Here is a 14835-nt window from a genome sequence, read left to right on the forward strand (position 1 = left end):
CCGCCTAACATAACCCAAAGCAAAACAAAGCACTGCTATCTGTGTCTGTCGTATTTTTAATTCATCACTGACTGCACACACCAAGTTTAACGTTGAAACTATGAAGTGAAAAGTTACATGTAGCCAGACGTCCACCGAACTATTGCTAACAGGTTTTACTGCTTACTAGTCTGCAAAGGTTAGCGTCGGCTAGCACTGCTGGCTAACTATCCTGTGCTAACTTCATCGTTAACAGTTAAAATTAAGCTATTGACATTGAAATTAACTATTAGTAGTGAATGGTGAAGAACAAAACAACGTATTCACTCTTACCAGATGTGGGAAATGTGTACAGAGATAAATAAATTCTTACAAATGTACAGGAGAGCTAGTATGACACACCGCCGCCATTTTCCAAACACACATCCTTCTAGACTACGTGTACAAGCAACGTCATCAGCCACGCACTGACGACGTCGTCAAGGGTCGGGGCTTACTGAACCATTATTATGAATAATATTATTACACAAAATCAATATACTGTAAATACTGCCCCAAAGTTATTACTTATTAAATGGGTTAGCAGGGTAGCTAAAAAAAAATAAAAAAAATAAGCTAAAGTAAAACGAAACTTTTAGTCAAGTGGTGCATCTAGACTGGCAGCCTATTCATACGTTTACGTGTGAATAGCCACGACCTATTTTAACAACAAACTGTGCAATAGCTCAATTGTTAATCTGTCCCTGGCCAACAGTCTAGTCGCTGTTGTTTCGGTGCAGAGGCTTTCCTCGCGTCCAGTGCGTCCATCAACGCAACATTAGCTAAAGTGCTTCACCGATGCATTTATCTTTTGGAGTCAGATTAATAAATTAATGCGCGTATTTCCACTTTGAGAAGCTCGTCCTGCTCTCGAGTTTATTAGATTAACCAACTAAATTGTGAAAATAAAGTACCTACCCTGAAGTTAAACACAGTGAAGCCACACCTCTCACTATGAAAATGTGTCTGTAGCTCAAGGCAAGGCAAATTTATTTGTATAGCGCATTTCATACACAAGGCAACTCAATGTGCTTTACATGATAAAACATTCAATTGTTTAAAATCAACACGAACAATTAAAATCACCAGTAAAATCAATTAAAATCACCAGTAAAATCAATTAAAATCATCAGTAAAATCATCAACAAACACATTACATCAACAACATGACCAAAAATCTCTCTCTCAATCATACGCAGTAGAGAAAAAAGTGCCTTTAACTTTGATTTAAAAATGTTCACATGTTATGCTGACTTCAGCTCCGCTGGCAGTTTGTTCCACTTCTTTGCAGCATAACAACTAAAAGCAGCATCACCATGTTTACTGTGAGCTCTGGGCTCCACTATCTGATCTGTGTCCATAGATCTGAGAGACCTGCTGGGTTCATACCTGACTATCATGTCACTGATGTATTCTGGACCAAACCCATTCACAGATTTATACACCAGCAGCAGAACTTTAAAGTCTATTCTGAGGCTGACTGGGAGCCAGTGTAAAGACTTTAAAACTGGAGTAATGTGTTCTGACCTCTTTGTTCTGGTTAAGACCCGAGCTGCAGCGTTCTGAACCAGCTGTAGCTGTTTGATTCTCTTTTGGGGGATTCCTGTCAGAAGACCATTACAATAGTCCAGTCTGCTGGAGATAAAAGCATGGACCAGTTTCTCCTGATCTTTCTGAGCCATTAAACCTTTCACTCTGGAGATGTTCTTTAGGTGGTAGAAGCTGTTTTTGTGATAGATTTGATCTGACTGCTGAATGCAAATGTTCATCATTTGCTTATTGTAATTCTAACCTACTTACTCAAATGTAAAGGAAAAACCTCAAATATAATATATGCATATCAAATATGCATACAATACATGGACTCACTTTAATTTCGTGATGTCTAAGTTTGGGGAAAAAAAGTGCAATTTATTTTCGAATGTCTATAAAATGTGTCCACTGGGTGGCACTGTTACTAAATCTAAAATAATCCTTGATTCACTGCCGGTAGGGACTGCAGTCAACTGCCAAAAAATAAAAAGGAGTTCACAATTTAAATTTCAACTCAATAAAAATGCAAACCCATTTGTTATCTGTTAATAAGGAACGAAACAAAAAAAGAAATTGTTTTTGATTTTAACAAAATAATAATCCAAAGATGTGTTTTGATATATATTGTAATATATCTTCGTGTATATCTAAAAAAAAATTCAAGGCACAGGGGCCAAATCCGGCTCTTTAGAACATCCAATGTGGCCCATAGGAGAAATTAAAGAGGATTGAGAAAATTATAATTATTGTGTAAATTACAAAATAATTCAGTTGTAGATTTATCAGCCTCTCCAAAATCACAAATTTATTGAAACTCTACAATATTTGCAGGGCTTACAGTTATCCCAAGCTTAAAACACACGATGGGAGTAATTTATAATCATAAATTGATGAAAAAATGAAAAAAGAATTTAAAATCCTGCATTTTCTCAAAAAATTGCACTAAATTATGCATAAATTGGGCAAAAAAATCAAGGAAATGTAAAGTAAAGTTCCGGCCGGGACTGACATCTGTCACTTAATTCTTGGAAATTGTCGTCACTTTCCATATTTTACATACCATGTGGAAGTGGAAAGTTGAGCACATTAACATTAAAATGCTTATCTTTTCAATCTGATCAAACTAACCCTTATTTGGCCCCTGAGCTAAACTGAGTTTGACACCTCTGCCTTAGGGGTTCAAGTTGTTTTTTTTAGTTAATATTTCTTATTATTATCATTATGAATTGAAGAGTTCTGGGTTCAAGCCCTGGGGTGGACACCTGAGTCCTTTCTGTGTGGAGTTTGTATGTTCTCCCCGTGCTGCGTGGGTTTCCTCTGGGTACTTCGGCTTCCCCCCACAATCCAAAAACATGACTGTAAGGTTGATTGGGGTCTCTAAAAATTGCCCATAGGAGTGAATGAGAGTGAGTGGTTGTTTGTCTGTGTTGCCCTGCGATGGACTGGCGCCCTGTCCAGGGTGTACCCCCGCCCAGCGCCCAATGAGAGCCGGAGATTGGCACCGGCAGACCCCCGCGACCCTGTGAGACAAGAGCAAGTGGGTTTGAAAATGGATGGATGAATGGATGGATGAATTGAAGAAAAGGTTTACTAAACACAGACCTTTACAAAAACAGAGCCAAAACTACTCCCGAAGTTGGTTGTTTGACAATACCTAAAAAGGGCTTCAAAAAAAAAAAATAGAAGAAACTCCACACTCTCAACCCAGGATTTGAAGAAAAACAGAATGGGCGAATACGTTTCATTCACACACCTCTTTTTCCTTTACTTTCGCTCAGACTTGTCGACCGAAACCTCCCTCCCAGCAGACTTTGTCTGGAGACGGGGGGGCCACACAGGGCAGGTTGAAACAGACCTTCACATTTACACCTTACACTGCACCTTCTGGCTTGTACTCATGGTGTATTGAATATTCATCCACCTGTTCTGCCTTGGCAGCTGACAATGTATAAAATGAGCAATGTTTCTGGTGTAAAAGGTGATAGAAGTCTTTGAGTTATTATCACTGCCCAAAAAACCTAAATGCTCTTTAAACATGTGTCATTTAAGTTATGTGGAAATACGTACATTTTATCTGCAAGTACGGTATGTATTTGTGTTCAAAGATTATTTTTTATAAGAACAGTATGCCTGTGGCTCCCTGGTGTGTTGCCCATTGCACATTGGAGAGGATTAGCAAAGCACATTCTAAAAAGCTTACAGTACTCTTGTGAATGGTTTGGAATAACTAGGAACTAAATGGGATCATAAAAACCTCAGAAATTGGTTAAAAGTTGTAAATTGTCAATAAAAGTACTGTACCAAAAAATATGGAACAATATGATCGAAGGATTGGAGTGGCCAAAAACAGGCCGAAAGAGTGCTTCAAAAAGGGTTCAAAGTGTTAATATTGTCTTAAAAGTGCAATTAATGGACATGACAAATCGTGAATGTGTTTAAATTGGCAAAATATAAACAAAATGTGCTGAAAAAAGGTTAAAAGTGACAATAATGTGTCAATACATGTGACATTAGGTGGGAAAAGTGTTGGAAAGGGTTTATAAGTGGCAAAAATGTCTTCAAAGTGGAAAGATGTGCATAAAAGGCATTACAATTTGATGGACAAAAGGCAGAAATTAAAGTAATGTCGCATGTTTGGTGTAGTTGCAGAAAAAGGGTAAAAATAAGCAAAAACAGGCTCAAATTGTTTCAAAAAATATTCTTAGTTTATTAAAGGGATTTGGTGACCCCATCCCAGTGTCTCGCAACCCCAAATAGGATCCTGATCCCATTATGAGAACTCCTGCCCTAGGGGACGCATCCCATAGTTTGAGAACCACTGATTTAGACTTATTTACTACAAGAATAATCATCCACTAACATTCAACACTTGGTGTAAAAGTGTGAAATAGACCATATTATAAAAGGAATTTATCTATGAAAGGAGACTCAGACTCTGTGTCTCAGACACACAGACAATCTGTGGGAACATGTGACACTTACAGTGTTGGCCCACAGAGACTTATCCTACCCTGCCATTAGGGTCATGTTTGCAGGAAAAGCTGGTGGGGTGGTGAATGTTCGGTTAACCACTGTCTAAACGCCTGATAAGAACACACAGACACCCCCACCCCCATAGAGCTCTGTGGTCTGGGTCTAGATAATAGAAGTGGGAAGTGAGTTCATCCTTGCTGAGGCACGTATGCTTGTGTTTGGCAGGTGTGTGATGATTGAGCACAGGGATATGACCACAATGGACTAAGACGTTAATAACAAACATTTACAAATCTCCTTTCTGTTACTCATCATTATTTTCAATAACCATAAAACATTATCTCAATGCCCCTGTTCACTTCAGACTAATGTTAGTATAACCTAATTGTTTGCCATGCACCAAATTAGAATTTTTCAAAAAGCTGCTGTGGGAAGGATTAGCCAGTAAACACACACAAACTGATTTTCCTTTTTTAAATAATGGAGTGATTGTTCTGATAGAGAGAGCAGGTGTGGGCAGGGTGCAAAGATGATGGCAATAGTGGAGAATCAGTATCAGTAACCTCTCACATCCCTTCAAAACAAACCATAGTTTTGGTTTTGTCTGAAAAAAGTAAAACATCAAAATATTTTTCTTCTGTTTTTTGTTAGCTTGTTTGTTGTACATTAAGTTTGTCAAAAGGAATTACTGTACTGTAAAACCCAATACTGTACATTTTTCTGTATTAAATTTTTTTTCTGTACTATTATCTCGGTCAATATCCATTATTTTGTTTTATTTTTTATTAATTTTCCTCTTTGTATTTGTATTTAGCCTTCTTGCTAGCTCTTTGTGTCTTTGGCTGCCATAACATGTTAATTTCCCCACTGTGGGATAATCTATCTCATCTATCTACTGTTGATTTTGACTTTTATTTTGGTAAGGCTTCGTTTTTTTTAAATCGAGCCTTCGACTTATCCATGCATGCTTAAGTTTCTAAAGACATGAATAACTTATTTTTTGGCATGTTTTTTTTATTTTTAGGTTTACTGTATCGGACAAATTGTTTTCTGTTTTTCTGAGTAATTTTTCCTGTTTTTTTCTGAGTTATTTTTTTTTTTACTGAGTTATCTTTTAGTCCAAAAATAAAAACCAAAAATGTGTCCAAAAAACTGAACAAAATAGATGAAAAACAGAAAAGAAATTAGACCAAAATGGCCCAAAAACATAACAAAATGATTCAGAAAAACAGGATTATTATTATTTTTTTCTTCAAGTGAATGCAATACGCTTCCATGACACACGTTACAAAGTGATTACATAATAACTTTAGAACAAAACACCAGCAATCAGTTAAATCAGTTAAGTTGGTGAATCTGCAAAACATTAGAATACCATATATTTATTGTCCAAATTTTTATTTGCGTGCATGCATGAGACAGCTTGCGTCGACTTTAGAAGATTACCCTAACAGTCCTGTATCACATTCAGCCATTCATTACAACTGTATGCAATTACACCATCAGAAAAATGAGTGCTAATTGTGTTTTGGTGTTGATTAAAGTGAGAGTTATGGAGGAAGACAATTGAAGTGGAGCGTAATGTTTTTACAAGTGAAAGATGGATTGTTTTACAAGCAGCAGAAGAGAGGCCGGTGGTTGGGGTGGGGGGTGAAGGGGTGGGGAGGGGGAACGGCCTGATTGGGGAGAGTAGACGTCACATCTGTTCCTGCCACTCCCTGGGGGGCTTCAGAGCATGGGAACCTTCACTGCCTCCAATAGTGCAAACAGACTTTTCAAAGTCAGTTTCATTAATCAGTTTAAAAGGTAAATGAAGGGGTAACTATTGGAGCGTTAGGGTAAGAGATAGAAGTAACGCATTACAAGTACTCAAGTCACTGTAATTGAGTTGCTTTTATGGGTACTTTTATATTGTATATTTCTAAATCAGTAATCTTACTTGTACTTAAGTACATTTTAAAAGAAGTAAAGTAATTTGTTACATTTCTACATCCAACTGTCAGTAAGTATAATGGACATTGTGAAACTATAAAAAATGAAATGACCAGACAACAAAATGCATCACATCATAGCCGACCAATCAGATTAAAAGTAATGCCAAAACAGCAATGAATGCTGGTTATTTATTTCAGTTTTAAATCCAAGTCAAAGACACTCTTTTTCTCTACTGTGTATGACTGAGGAGGATTTTTGATCATGTTCTTGTTGATGTAATGTGTTTGTTGCTGATTTTAAATGTTTTTACTGCTGATTTTAAACTTTTTGCTGCTGAATTTAATGTTCTTATTGATTTTTGATCATGTAAAGCTCATTGAGTTGCCTTGTGTATGAAATGCACTATACAAATACATTTTCCTTTCCTTTTAAGTTCATAAATGTAGCCTGAGAATTTTTTTAAATTTTGAATTAAATTCATTGATGTTATTTTATTTAAAAAAAAAAAAAAAAAAAGAACAAGAATTGTACATTTTGACAAACCTTTTATTTCATACAAATGCCGTTTTGGAGAATAAATTAAGTTCCAATTGTGGGAGATTTGGTCTCTTATTTTTTAAGTTTATACACGGGATATTTACTGTATGCAAGGGAACCGTGGCAAGATTTATTACCAACAATAAACGTTGGGGGTGAAAGAAACTTTTACTTTGAGTACTATTTAATTGTGCTACTTTTTAGTTGTACTTGAGTATTTTATGTAGTATTTACACCTTTGAGTTTTAAAGGTTGATGTCTCTTGGAGCCAACAGAATTCACATATCTACATTTAAGGTGGTGCTTACACCTCTTTTTAAATATATTTTGAAGTTCAGCAAATGTCAACAAATAAACTGGGAGACAACAATCTTTGCTGTTTGGGAATAAAACATTGCCAGGAATATTGAAACGTGTGAAATTCCACAGGATTGAATAATTGTACTTGAGTACAATTTCAATCAATCAACAGTACTTCTACTTGAGTAGGATATATCAGTACTCGTTAGACCTCTGGATATTAATGTTTCAATCATGTGACTTTAAATAACCCTGCACACTTTTGGTGAGTATTTGTGCCTGGCCATGAAAATGAAAGCATCTGTCATCAGTATTTGGTCCAAGTGGCATGTTGTGTCCATGTATATATATCTAATGAAAGCACGCTCTGAATCTGGTGCTTCCTGTCTGTGGTGTGAAGGCCTGTGCCGTGCTTAGTTTGTCAAGGAGGGTTTTAAGTTTCCCTCACTGTCAAATCCCATGTTGGGCCCCCCAGAACGGAGACCATCGCACTTTAATAATCCATTTCACAGGGGTCAATTCTCCTATCTCCACGGCGTCAGCTGGACCAGCCCCGTTCACCCTGTTCACCCTTTTCTCACCCTGGCTCCCCCATTGGCATGTGTTCAACCCGTGGTTGTTTACTGGACGGAGCATTTAGAGGGGTTAACGTTTCACCATGACAGCTGTTGGCACCATGTGCCCCCCCATCAGGCGGCTGGCCAACGGCACGCAGGCCACTGCTTCACACACCCTGCAGCATCCCTCCAAGGCCCCCCCCCCCCCCCCCCCCCCCTTTCACTTGGCCTTGGCTGAAACCAGTAGCCACGATCAGGTATCAGATACCAGTTTAATACACTGTTCTGGTTTCAATTGTCTGTGGACAATTAAGCACGAGCAGGAATGAGGGAATTAGGCTTAGCTGTGTTTAAATGGTCAGACGTGTATGGATCATATGGATCATGTTGATAATAATGTAGCAGCTATTGTCACATCTGTCATTGGCAGGATTAACAGCTAAAGCCACTAGATTTTCTGTGTCACCACTTTTGTTATTGGCTTGATAACTTTATCTATTAATGAGTATATAAGATGAATTATAATCATTGCCTTGGATTAATTTGGTCACTGAAATGTATAGTCTCACTGTTTGCATGCAGCAAATTAAAATTTTTCAAAAAGCTGCTATGGGAGGAGGGATTAGACAGTGAACACACATCCACATACACACACACAAACTGATTTTCCTTTTTTTAAATAATGGAGTGATTGTACTGATAGAGAGGGCAGATGTGGACAGGGTGCAAAGATGATGACAATAGTGGAGTATCAGTATCAGTAGTTTTGGTTTAGTTTGAAAACAGTAAAAAAAAAGATATAGTTTTCTCCTGGAATTTTTATTTTGTTTTGTTTGTTTGCTGCACATTAAGTTTGTCAAAAGCAATTAGTGTACTGTAAAACCCATTACTGTACATTTTTCCTGTATTCATATTTTATCTGTATTGTTATCTTGGCCAATATCTATTTTTTTATTATTTTTCATTTCTGTATTTGTATTTTGCCTTCTTGCTAGCTCTTTATGTCTTTGGCTGCTGTAACATGTTAATTTCCCCACTGTGGGATAAAATAATGTATAATCTATCTAATCAATCTACTGTTGATTTGGACTTTTATTTTGGTAAGGCTTGGTTTTTTTTTAATTTTAATCGAGCGTTAGACTTATCTGTGCATGCTTAGGTTTCTAAAGACATTGCATTTCTTTTGCTTGTTGAGTTGACTTCCATTGGCATTGGTGAAACAGTCTTATTGTTTTGTATGCAGTGTTGTATTAATAATTCTATTAATGATTCTAATGTACCAGCTTCTGTCATTGGCAGGCTTAACGGATAAAGCCACTAGACTTGTCACCACTTTCGTTATTGGCTTAATAGTCAAATTGTTCTTTGCTTATTAGGTTCTGCTTAATTTATTCTTGTAGGACTTTTCAATGACTTGTTACTACATTTTAATGTTAATTGGGAAGCAACCTGGATAATTTGATTGAGTTAGATTTACTGTAACTGTACATTTTAATTTGAATTAAAAAATTTTTAAAAGGTGATGACTGGATCTTTAGAGTTACCACCTATACTACTGGACATTTTTCTAATACAAATCTACATCTTTAACTCTGATAGTCTCGTTATACGTTGTTTTTAAGCATTTTACCAGGTGTGGGTGTAATTTAAGAGTCATGGTGGGTTCCAGAGCCAGTGTAGTTCAGAACCTCTGCCTTCATCCATTTGATTTGAGCAACTTTTGATTGATTTGACCATCTTTTTTAGTCATTTTTACACCTTAACCAGAAAAAAAAACACTTTTTCTATTTTTTATTTCTTAGATTAACCTCACACAGCGTTTGTCTTGCAAAAAGCAACTTAAATAGGACCAACCGGTCTCTTCCATCCATTAATACGTTTTATTTATACTGGCATTTTCTTTTCTTTTTTACAGTTAAAATGTTAAACATGTTTCCTACATTAAGAAATAAATTTACATAAAACAACATTTCCAGATTAAGAATTGAAAAGTCCTTTGTAAACACTGGGCCATATCCTCCGGTCTGGACATAAGCACTTTTTACGCGCCTGCAGTTACGCGCCTCTCTGCTGCGCGTATTCCCCGGTCCAGGTTCCTGACACGCCCACCGCGCGTAAATCAACAAAAAGTGCGTAGTCTGTGAATAATGGCGGTCTGAAGCAAACTGGCGGACTGGGCCATGATGTCATTGTTTTTGGGCTGTCTACAAATCACGGAACGCGGATTTTCCTAACACTTGTAAATGTCATTCAAATCTGTGAAAATGATAAAGCACACTTTCATTTTAAACGCCTGCGTTGATAAACAATGTAACAGGTTGATTTGATCAGATTACTGCAGTGTGAAAATCTGACACATTTTTCTATCTGAGCCACAGTTAAAATCGCTTTTTTCCCATCATATTAACGCCAGATTAACGTTTGTTTGAGTGGAAAGCCTGATTTTATCAACTTCTTACATTCCTGCATTCATCAATGTTTCACTTGTTATTTACTCTTGTAGTGCGATCAAACTGTGGCTTTATGTTATACACAGTGTTAAAATAGTTTAATCAGTCTCACGTCTGTCAGAGTTTCATTGTAACAATGAAGCAGCAGCAGCTGACGCGCGGACCGCAGCACACAGCTGATTAGCTCCGCAACGCTCGCCCTTCCAGGACAAGGAGTGGACGGCACGAATAGAGCCCACTGTGAGCAGTAAGGATATATGGTTGATAGATGGTATTACTCTCTCATTACACAGATATTGTTTTTTATCAGCAAAGTAAAAGAAAAAAGAAAAGAAAATTAAACTGCAAAGTGTCAGCTTTTTTGAACAGGGCAACACATGTGACTTATGTCATTAAGATATTTGTTCTGGCATTTAGATGTAACAGATGATTAAGCTAATCAGCCATTAAACAAGTCAGCAGATTCCAAGACATTGGCTGTCACCCTCTGAGACTCAAGGTGAATGGATGGACTGGATGGACATGTGAATATAAACCCTGCTGAGGACATACTTGGGGATCACAGCATGTTTGTTCAGCCACTCCCTCCTGGTTGTATCGCTGTGACTGGCAGAGCGCTGTGTTTTTCTAGGGACAGTGGAGTTTGTGAATGTTGATAATCTTGTCCCACCCTTCCCCAGAGTCTAGGGAGTATTGCACGAGTGTAGAAGCAAGGTCAGGGTGGCAGTTGTTGGACGCCCATCCATACCATTTGGATAGAAAGTGACACCCCGGACAGCTGAGACTGCTCCTGTCACTCTCAGGGTTAATTTGGAACGTCTTAACATTCACTTTGCTCAGGTTGGACGTGTAATGAACGTGGAAGTCTGGACTACAGAGAAATCTCAGGCTTTGTAGCTCCTTACCAACTCTCTGCCTCTCACTCTACCACTGGCTGATTAAGGTCACCTTGTTTAGGCCACAGAATACATACCTGAGGCCATTTTAAATATAGAGTCATGTGTTGATTCTTCATTTATGATGAGAGGCATGGTCTTTCACTGTGCATACATACATCTCACCCAACCGGAGGTGGAATTAAAGCTGATATCCAGAGGATGAAAAGAGAGAGAGGAAATTCAAAAGCGAACGTCTTGATGTCCCTCCCTAAACAGCTCCACTTCCTCCCCCTGCCAGCAATCTACCAGAAGCCACGCCTCTACTTTTGTGCATGCACATTGCGGAACATAACAACAATGTTTAACACACCAACACACGTGTAGTATTGTTTTTCACTCATAAAACACTTATGGCAGTTTGAATAAAACATGTTTATTACCTGTCAATGAGAAATGTCGCCAAATCAGGGTCTGTTCAGAATCCTTTTAAAAGTTGCAGGTCCCTCCACCTTTGAAAAGCAGCTAAGAGATAAATTCTGTTGCGGTCACAAAGACATTTATCCGCAAGCTTTGTACCCGGACTTTTCTTTTGTTTTTTTGTAGAAACTTTGGAGTTTCTCCTCCATGATGCTATACTGCTTAGAGTGACACCTGTTAGTTGTTGTGACGCGCATCCTTGTTTTCGTGCACAGTTTATGCACTCGCATTCACTTTGATTGACAGTCTCCACTACAGGAAGTCGAAGTCTATTGGCTGGGCCATAGAGGCACGATTTGCAATTTGTATAGGGGTCTAGAAGACAAATGCGGGACTTATATATATTGACGTACTGTATATGAATGACCACCGGCAGTAGACCATAGTAAAAGACTAGTTAGGTATTTTTTTCACATTTCAAAAGAATCATACATGAACATAGATTTCTCAGAAACTCAGCTTTAAGTCAGTCATGCTCAAAATGTGGCTTTTTATGTCCTAATCTTAATTAATATTACCCCAGAAAACCTTAAAAGGAGTAAACTTTTTAACCCCGTTTCACATATTTCCTTTGGCCATTTTTGCCACTTTTCAAACATTTCTGAAACTTTTTTTTTTTTAAACTTTAGCTCCCTTTAGTTAATAAGTACCACTTTTATCCTATTTTTTGTCCAAAATTTCAAGTTTTTTTTTTTACAAATTTTGTCCTTTTTCTTGGCCATCTTTAATTCAAATAAGCTTACTTTTGCCCAATAAATACCACTTGTTTCTTTTTACCCTACATTTTGCCTCTTTTTTTCCCACATTTTTGGCCTTTTTCACTACTGATTGCCACATTTTGCTCATTTAAGCTACCCTTTGCTATTACATACCACCTGGTTCCTCTGTATTTGCCCATTTTTTGGGCAAATGTTTTGTGATTACTGTCACCAAAGAGGTGAGTAATATTTTCACCAAAGTTTATATATTTGTTTGTTTAGGATTACAAAAGTACTTCACAAATTTGACAAAATTTTAACAAAAATAGACCTTACATCATGGAGGATTCCATGAAATCAAATATACTGATAAAAATCGAAAAATCCTTATCTCTCATCATTGGCAAAATTTCAAGAATGAATATCTTGGTAATCATCGTAATCAACTGATATTTATTATTGTTTTTTTTTTTCTGGTTTGTTTTTTGTTCTTTTTCTGTTCATCGCACCAACTACCAAGTTAAATTCCTGCTGTTTATAAACTGTACTTGGCGAATAAAAACCTTTCTGAGTCTGATTTAGGAAATTTGACTCAGTTATGTCGAGTTGGTTCCTTAATCATTCCACCAAATTTCTTTCGGCTTGATCTAAATTGAGCAATTTCGGAAAAATTTGGTGCGTCAATACATTTGGACCTACTGTATTGTTATTAATGGGGATAGACACTTTAAAAGTGTGAATGATCATGATCATTGCACTGGAAAAGAGGATATTTGGCACTTGAAGGAGTTGTTCATTCTCTGAGTGCTCTTATTGCACTTTTTTTTGTTTTTAACAATGGACGCCACCTGTTGGTTTAAACCTGGCCCTTCATTATTTCATTTTGATTTCAGTCGAACCAAATTTGAGCTTTCTGTGTATTCAGCCTGTCTACTTAAATATCCATGTGTTGACGTGTAGTGCTTTGCGTTACAAATTACGCAGCATGAGCACTTTTGTCTTCGCTAAAACTTGGCTTGGACTCAGGGAGAAGCATACAGAAATCCATTAGTGTCCATTAGTACCAGCATCCATATAATCTCTGTGAAGGAGTGAGGTCATTATTCACTCTGGTAGATCTCCATTGTCACGGGTGACAATGGAGATCAAATGTTACTGAAATAGCGTTAGCGAGTTTCAAATAACGTCATATAATGTAAGTTGTTTTCCAAGGACAGAGAAAAATATAAATGTTGGTTGTGGTTTTTGATGGGAACGGTGTTGCTGATTAAATCTTTTCTCAAACTTTCTCTCCATGCCTTTGTCTTGTTTACATTCCACACCACCAAGCCTCAAACTGAAGCAACAACACCTAATCTCATCAGTGAAATTCCCAGATGCACAAATATTTCTTTGTATTTTCTCACTTAATTGTCTCATCTTTGATTATCTCTTGGCTGCTTATCCCTGCTGTGGACCAACAGCAGTTTGTCAAAAAATGCGTACCACAAAGGTTAATTCTCACTTCTTGCTCACGTTTGTTTCACCATCCTGTGACAACTGGCGGCAGCAGAACAGATAATACGAGAATCTTTGTTCAGCCGTTGGCCTGTAGATCACACTTAACACTGACATGATTTTTGGAGCTGCTGGGACTCATTTGTGCAGCTATTCGTCCACACTAAAGGCCACTAATGTCTGCTCAATGGTGCAGCAAATTCAATTTATTATTCCTATTTAGTGATTCACTGAGATTAAGCATTCCACATGATGTCTTTATGGAATAACTTTGTGTCATTCCTCAATTTTGAAAAACCATTTAAGCACTTAGCAATCACAACACAGAAAAGTCAATGTCAACATTTTTTCACAATAACCTCACAACCTGTTATAGCACGTGTGTCAAACTCAAGGCCCAGGGGCAAAATCCCACCCTTTAGAGAGTCCAATTTGGCCCGCAGCAGAATGCAAAAAAGTCAGGGAAACCACTAATCATTGTGTAAATTACCAACTAATTAATCTATACCTCCAAAATAATACACAAATTCCACAATATTAGCATCATGTGATACATGCTTGTATCACATAATGGAAGTCATTTCTAATCTCAAATTGTAAAAAAAAAAAAAAGAAGCAAACTCTCAGTTCTTCCAAAATCCTGCAATTTTCTTCTAAATATTTAATTTTGAAGAAATTACATAAAAATTGGCCACAAATTAAAAAAATAAATTGAAATTGAAGTTCTTGCAGGGACTGATATCTGTCACGTATTGCTTTGATATTATTACTGCCATAAATACATCAAAACAAGTCAGGAGATCAAAGTAAATTTCCTGAAAAAAAGTTGTCTGAATAATAATAATGCATTAAATTTTATATAACGCTTCATCGTAGACACTCAAAGGGCTTTACATTAATGTGCATTATTCTTTCACTCCACACACAATGGTGGTGGGCAACTGTTGTAGCCACAACTGCCCTGGGGCAGAGTGGCAGAGGC

At 37.3% G+C, this 14835-nt stretch overlaps 1 protein-coding gene across 4 annotated transcripts in view; it reads right to left on the minus strand.

The window, feature by feature from the left end:
* The window catches only part of sec16a (SEC16 homolog A, endoplasmic reticulum export factor), a 30172-nt gene extending 29731 nt beyond the window's left edge, over nucleotides 1–441 (minus strand). For 3 of the 4 annotated variants that reach the window (XM_028462083.1, XM_028462082.1, XM_028462080.1), the window contains exon 1: nucleotides 313–441. The gene's annotated coding sequence lies outside the window, so the exon portion shown is untranslated. The remainder of the gene's footprint in view (nucleotides 1–312) is intronic. The other variant, XM_028462081.1, reaches the window with a different exon arrangement.
* Nucleotides 442–14835: the final 14394 nt, after the last annotated feature.

Source organism: Gouania willdenowi, chromosome 12 (genome assembly GCF_900634775.1).
Source record: "Gouania willdenowi chromosome 12, fGouWil2.1, whole genome shotgun sequence".
In the NCBI taxonomy this organism is placed as follows: Eukaryota; Metazoa; Chordata; class Actinopteri; order Blenniiformes; family Gobiesocidae; genus Gouania; species Gouania willdenowi.